At 38.9% G+C, this 8132-nt stretch overlaps 1 pseudogene; it reads left to right on the forward strand.

The window, feature by feature from the left end:
* The first annotated feature begins 333 nt into the window (after positions 1-333).
* Positions 334-8132, forward strand: part of LOC107570808 (teneurin-2-like) — a 99598-nt pseudogene continuing 91799 nt past the window's right edge.

Genomic DNA, 8132 nt, shown 5'->3' on the forward strand with positions numbered 1-8132 from the left:
TTACAATTTACCCGCTAAGGCTTGGCCAATAATGACATTATCAGCAAGACATTTACGACCTTATTCTAGCTTGAAGGCAGCATGAATGTCAAATATGAATCTTTTAGTACCTGATTAATGAATATCGATCTTTGGAAACGGTGTCAGTGATGAAATATCGATAAAACAACAGCACCGTGTATCTGATGCGATCAGTTTTGGTTTCCTGAGGCGCATGTCTCGACACCGAAACGCAAAACGTGAATGCATGTATTTGGGGGAGGAGAATTGCCGTGAGGGGCGCGCAGGAGGAGCCCTGATTCAAATCAGCTCAGTGACTATTATACACTATGAGCTCACCTCACCAACCTAAAGCTCGCTCATTCGGCCGCCGGCGTCTCCGTGAACCGCCCGCTGTGGCGCATCTCTCCGTAGAACCCTCAGCGCTCTGTTTCTGCACCTAACACACCTAACCGTCCGTCGCCGCCTGACTGACAAACACAACGACATACAGCACAGGAATTCAAAATTCGCGCCGTTGAGGAAAAAGCGCTCGTGCCCAGCAGAACTCTTGTAACGGCAGAATGACTGAGTGAGAGTGAGAGAGAGAGAGACGCTGTGCTCGCAGTATGGAGAAAAGGAAAGGTAAGAGATTCTCATGTGACAGAAGACTCTAATTTTCTCAGTGTCAGTTCCATTTACGGCTCACTGACACAGAGAGTTTGACTTTTAGCGACGTTTTCTTCTTTTCCTGAGGAGAAGACATTTAAGTTCAGTGATAAACGGAGACGCGTCTGCCGATGAGGATGCGCGCGTGAGCCTTAAAATGATGCATTCGGACACTATGCAGTATGGCATGATTTTTGGTTTCGTAATAATTATGCTGAGATAACTCATGTAGACATAAACATGGGAAGAACAGTTTGAAATGGGTTATTCACGCAAGCGTCTGGGACTCATAACGGAAATGTGTTAATCTGCACGACAGCGTAAACATCTCCGTGAATTATTTAGTAGTTATATTAGCGCGCATATGTACACGACTGAATTAGACAACAAAATCCTTTTTAGCTCTCCAAGAAATGACTCAAGTTAAATATTACTCATTATAATCAAATTACCATTCACCTTGACTAAGCATTAGTGTCGCGATCGCCTCCACAGTAAGTTGCCAGTGTATTTCTATTCAGACTGACATTGTTCATCTGTTAAATGTAATTATTGTTGTCTGATGAGTCTGAGATGTATGATAGGGCTAATTTATATTCGTCGAGTTTTGTTTATGTCGGGAGACACCCATATGTAAAGTTTGACTTGTGGCATCCTGATTGCAATCAAAGTTTGCATCTTTGATACTGTAATTATCGGGATATCTCAGGCTGCGTAGTAATTGACATTGTTGGAGCTTGTCTTTTTTCTTACTGTTTTATTTTGTTTATGAAGATGAAACATGCAATTATAGCAGCACCAACTAAACATTTGTGCCTTAGACCTTGTGCTGCCATATTTCATGATTTATGAAAAAGTCATAGAGCCATTACCTCTGTGGCTCCTCATTTTCCTTCCGCTCTTCCCTGGCCTACATTTCAACATCCAGGCTTAGAGACAAGGGAACACTCCCTCTCCCATCACTGTTGTCCGGCAGCCTCAGTCTTCCAGGGATATCTCTCTCATCTTCCTCTCATCCCTGGCTCCCTCGCTCCTGCCCATGCTTTGAGTATCATCACTGGTGCTGTCGAAGAGGAAGTGCGTGAGAAATGGTGTCCATTTTCCACACACACTCCTCCAGCCTAATGGCCTGTGTCTCAAAGGCCCATTCCATCATTACTAATGGACAGGAGTTTAGTCTTGACTAAGTTTAGTCCGTCTGCCGTGGTTTCTCCTTTAACGCTTCGTTGTTAAATTTTTAGTTTTGGTTCTCGTTGAGAAATTTGAATGAAAGGATAGTATGATTGGAAAGCCAATGTGTCAGATGCATCTGAACTTGCTGTTTTGATGTATCCAGTATAGCTATAACCAGAGGCAGTCTGGAAATGCTTTTTGAATAAGTAGGTCATATGGAATTAGTGTTTGCTGTTAAATCCCCAGTCTTTTCTTCATGTTAATTACAGCTATGTGCTTTTTCTCTTTCATTCTCTGTTGAATGTATGGAGCTTTATATGCTGAATAAAGACGGATGGTTTTGTAGCACTTATTGTCATGCTAATGTACAGCGTTTCCAACAATCATTTTAATTAAGCGTCTTATACAGCAAGATTTTTTTTTTATCTGGAAAGTAAAACATGACTCATTACAATATTAATATTTATAAAGCCATTTTTATTTAGACTTCAATGCACACTGTTTTCAGAGCAGTTTTTTCTTGTTCACACTTCACTGTTCCCCAAACAGCAATATAATGTGTTTTGCTGTGTTTAACGACTTAATTCTGTTGTGCACTTGTGCATTGCGTTGTTTTTTCATCAACTGACCCATCACTAAGCCCGCATTTAAATTTTTTCCTAACTGTTTCCATCCGCCATTTTCTCAAACAGGCTTTTTCTCTTTTCTCATGTAAGTCTATGGAGCATCTGTGCATTTGGCTTGTTTTAATGCAGTTTTATGGACATAATCCAAAAACATGGTAAAATGTTGTTGCCAGGTCACTTATAATAGTGCAACATGGTACCCATGGAGGATATGTTTTTTTCTTTTTCTTTAAATAAATCTTCAGAGGTTCATGCTGTGGATTAAACTATGTATGACATTAGAAAAAGCAAAACACCTACACACTGTTTATATATATATATATATATATATATATATATATATATATATATATATATATATATACACGTATACAATTCAAGTTGTTAAAAAAGACTCTTGGAGTAAGTTTGACAAGAAAATACTTTTTGTGAAATTTACTAGCAATGTCTGAATGAAATTTGTTTTAAATTTTTTTTATCCATTCCAAACTAAATTAATGTTACTAATTTAATTTCACTTCATAGGGTTGATTGTAACTGAAGAGTCGCAGTAGTGACAGTGCAGTAGAAATGTTAGGAACAGAGATGTTTTCGCTTTTAATTGCTGTTAAATTAAGCTTTTTTTCTTTTCATTTGACTGTAAGAAGTGTTTACCTTGATTCTGATCTCCATGTTTCGGTGCAATTTAACAATTTATTTCAAAGAAACATGGCAGATAAAAATATTTGAAGTGCAAGATTCATTCAAGCCCACACAACAATAAAAGCTAATCCATTTTATCCACTTTATGAACACTTTTCCTGAAAGTCACACTCTGCAGTTAATTCTGATAATTTATAGGATGTTCTATAAAATTTTTTTGAGTTAGCAGCAGTAACTAAAGTGGCCAGATCTAAATTAAATATATAATGTGCTCCAAATTAAAAAAAAAAATTTTTTTTGCTTTGTTACTTTCTGTTTGTTTTTTCTTTTTAAGTGCATGTGCATGTGTGTGTTGTAATAACTCCCTAGCTGTACAGGAGTTGCATCACTCCCAGCACTGATACTCTGTAGGGGGAGCTGTGCTGAACAACAGCCACTGCTCTTCTCCTCGGGGTCTGATGATGCAAAGCATTGCCGAGTTTGCCTCAGTGCAGCATTCCTCATCCTTACCAGACTCAAGGGTTTGTCCGCCCCACGTGTCATCCGTCACAACCCCACTTTGACCAGTCTGATAAAGGGCCGACCACCCTGCCCACTAGCCCTCTCCTCACTAATGACCCAAGACAGCTGTTCCCTTGGGCCCTTCTCATCGCCTCTGGACACTGGCACTCACTGCTGTCACATGTGTCAGCTCTGACTGACATCTGCCTCCCAGCACTCGAACAACCCTGATCTCCATTAGATTAGGCACAGCTTATTTCAATAATTCATCACTTAGGCAGCATTTGTTTCTCCAGTTTTAGCAGCAGAAGTTTAAGAATTGTCCATTGAGTGTGTGAGTCTCTGTCGCTGATGCTTGTGTGTGATATTAACATAATATGTTCCAAATGACAATATTCTGTTTTTAGAGATAAATATTAATAAAGAGGTTGCTGATAATCTCAACCTGCAAGGCCGCCGATTCATAAACTCATTACCGCTGAGACCTGCTGTGCAAAACTCTGGGCAATATGGTGTGTTTGTGACCAAATCTAGTGCACTAACTTCAAAGGCTTCAGTTAAATTTAGTAATCCCTATTTATGGATTAGAAGTGCCTCACCGTCTGCAATGCTTAGAAAATAAACTGCTCAAGAGGGAAAAACAACACGTCCTTGTTAACATATGAGACAATGTGAGAGCGCAGACTAATAAATAGCATTTTGTTATGCCAGTGATTCAGACAGACAGACAGAAAGAAGTAGGAAAATGGTGCGAGCTGATTGGAACGCGGCAGGTGTTGTCATGCGGAGAGGCGCATTCTCATTGGATGAAACTCATCCCTCTTTGATCCCTGGCAAGGCTGCAGAGTTCTTAAGATTTGAGACATGGGAAGGCGCATTGGTGGGAGGATGTTCTATGGAGGAGAGGGGAGGAAGCTTTAGAGAAAGAAAAAAAAATGGAGGAGAGGGTGAAAAAAGTAGGGCACTTTTGTTCTGTTCACGACACCAGTTAAGAATATCGTCTGTTTGTTGTAACAAATGTCAAAGGCAGCTGCAGTCAGTGGGTTGGTGCAGTGAGTAATTCATGCCCTCGTAGAAGAGCCAAATGCTGATGACAGAAAAGAAGTCCTAAGTGCACTGCTTTGTGTTAAATGAGAGCAGACTCTCTTTTATGATAAACCCATCCAGATTGCACTGATATTACCATCTATTTTAATACTGTAGCTTGCAGAATATAATCAAAGAAACATACTTGAAAGCTTAGCTTAGACTACAAGAAAGAAGCCTGCTTCAGAATATCTAGTGATGGGAATTTCAAAGCATTTTAGTACTTGAACTATAGGGATTCACAATATATCGGCACCTGTTTTGGTTATTTTTGGCATTTAGAGATTTTTTAATCCATCAGTATTGGCTGATATTGTTATTTTTACATTTTGATGACCTTTACCATCATCTAACACTCACTTAAAGTTAATCTTTTAAAAAAATGGTGCTAATTTAATTACACTTATTGCAAATGCAATCTTTAGCAAAGCTCAAAATGAGTATTCATTTTTTTTATATTGTTCATTATAATGTTGGAATGCCTAAATTCACTTGTAGCACATAAAATGACTGATTTTACTTTTTAGTGTGTTAAAAAAAAAAATATTTAGACACTATAATAGAATTTTAAAATTGGTCATAACATTCCAGCTACAGCCATTTCACAGCCAGCTCCTCCAGTCATTTTAGAATGGATTTCAAAGACTATAAATTATTATAGGGAGCAACACCTAGTGACAAATACAGACTATACCAGCCAGACAGTGAAGGATGATTCACTGAATAATTCTGTTTTATAGGATTGACTTAGACTATAAATCAGCCAATATCCTTACAATGTAAACATTTGTCTTACTAACATATACAATAATTTATTCATCTAAGTATTACGCATACCATGCAATTTGATAATGTTTGTCACATGCATTTACAGTAATATATGTACTTTGCCAGAGGAGGATGCCCCCCCAATCCACCCACCCCGTTTTTTTAACGTTTTTTCCTTGCCACAATCTCCTTTGGCTATCTCTATGTGGCCATTAGGGAATGGTTTTCTGTAAAGCTGCTTTGAAGCACTGTGCATTGCGCTATATAAATGAACTTGATTTGACTCATCGTTCTTTCATGTTTGTGACTAGTCTCGCCAATAGACGAAAACAGCATATAGATGCAAAGCCCCAGATCTCAGCCAGTTTGATATGCTTGAAATCTGATTGACCTGCCTTCAGGTGAGCACCTCAAATAAACTGGAAAGCAACGATGAACAACAGCCAATAAAAATGTGAGGGGAAAGAGTAAAAAAGGAGGATGGGGTAATAGCAAGAGGGAGCTAGACCAAAATCAAAGTGTTTCCCCAAACACTATCTCAAATAAATGCAGCCTTGGAGAGCATAAGAGACTTAAAAAAAAAAAAAACTAAATGAACAAATAAGTAAATAATTGGATGGAAAATATTACCGACCCCAAACTTTTGATTGGTAGTGTAGTCTGCAAGTGGTCGGGTAAAGTGAGAGCACCATAGTGTCCTCAACACAACAGAAAGCAAACAAGAACTGAGTCTTAAAATGTGTGCAATGTAGGCAGCTCTCTAGGTTTTGGAACAGAGCCATAATGTCATATTTCGTGTGCACTTTTCCCAAAAATAGCGAGCCCATCCCATGCTGCAAACTTCCCCCAGGGGCTTTAAAGAGAAAGGGTCAATTCTCAGTGACACCAGTGTCGTATCACATTATCGCCAACTATCGCATCCTGTTAGAGTGCATTAGATCTCGTAAGAAGCAAAGAACTGTCGGAGATGTGGCTTGGTGGGTCATGCATGAGCAGCGACATACTGCACAGTGTTAACGTGAATATATGCAGGCGACCTGAGTTTGAATCTGGCTACTGCTTATAATTTCCAGTCTGTACTTTACTTTTATCACTGAAATGAAAGCAAAGAACAGAAAGATTTAGAGATGCACCGATTGCAATTTTCTTGGCCGATTCCAATTTCCGATTTTTTTTTTTTGTAAGTGTGACCTGGCGATAAAGATTTTTGCCATTTTCGATTTTCTTTTTAAGAATTATAATTGACAGCACATACAAACAAAAATCAACCTTTTTTTCAATGCAAAACAATTATTTAAATAATAAAATAAATTATTAAACATTCAAATTCTCTCAATCTGGACTAAGTTACAGATGTTCTCTCACTTAAACAACAAAATAAAGTGATCTGTAGCTGGAAAGAGGTAGAGATAACAATTAACTGAAAATAAGTGGCTGTATATAACAAAACAGATGTCATTTCCCACCATGTTTATAAATGGTCATTTTTTCCCATAACCTTATTAAATGTGTCATCTTTCACATCAAATTCTTGCATTGTTTCAGTTAATTCAGTTATAATAATAAGAAACTGTAGAGTTGTTACCATTCAAATTAAATCAGTATCAACAAAAATCTTTCCACTGCAGAGGAAACAGAAGCTGCATCTGAAGTGGCATTACATGTAATTACAGACTGTTTGATGAAGCTGAGGTGCCATGAATGAATTTACACCACAAGATTGCAAATCCATAAATAATTTGATAAGATTAATGTTTTAACTAATATTTTTGAACATACAAATAAGAAATGTTGGAAAAACGCATATCTTTATATTCATATATTTTATATTCATATAAAAATGATATTTTTAAATATGAAACCAAACCACCAGTAGTTGGCAGCACATTTTAATGAGTGAGTCATTTAGGTATTCATAGGGCTGGATATCGAGTTCGATACTTTTTAGTCACCGACCGAATTGCCTCGATACCATCGAGTATGTATCGAAAAATGTCTTGTTGTTCGGTACCAAATTTCGATACCTAAGGGGTTAATCTCATCAGCGTCAGTGAGCCAATAAGCCTGCAGCACTAGCCGGTGTGTTCGACTAGAGGCACGGCGCAGATCGATCATCCGCGAGAGTGATTCAAAAGTGCACGGAGCAGTCTGCTCTCTTTAGCTCTCGTGGTATTGTAATACCACCAGTATAGAGTAGCGCGGGACCTGCGTGGAGTTCCCATCATATGCAGATGTCCGTTCATACTAACGTTACACGACCGAAAGCGCGTGTTATGTGACCATTCATGCAAACTGTAGCATCATGCTACATAAGACAATAAATAAGATTTATATTCCACTTTTACTCAAAACTCACTTTAAACCACTGTAACGTAGTTTGTAGGTCGGGAAGAAGGAGGTGGGAACCGGCGAACATTTCAACAAACTTTAATAATAAAATAAACACAAAACAGCGCGACAGCCCCTCGCGGACGACTGTCGCGCACAAACAAAACCAAAATAAAATCCAGGCCTGGTCCTCTCTCGTCTTTCCCTGTCGTCACTCCTCCTTTGTATCCTTCCGGAGCTCCTCCGTGAGACTCGAGACCGGTGAGTGGCGCAGGTGTCGCGCATTCGCAATTACTCCACCGGCCTCGCTCCGTTCCCACGGCTCTCGGCCCCGCCCCTCTCGTTACATACCCCCATCGC

This window comes from Sinocyclocheilus grahami, unplaced genomic scaffold (genome assembly GCF_001515645.1).
Source record: "Sinocyclocheilus grahami isolate Dianchi unplaced genomic scaffold, SAMN03320097.WGS_v1.1 scaffold1508.1, whole genome shotgun sequence".
Taxonomy (NCBI): Eukaryota; Metazoa; Chordata; class Actinopteri; order Cypriniformes; family Cyprinidae; genus Sinocyclocheilus; species Sinocyclocheilus grahami.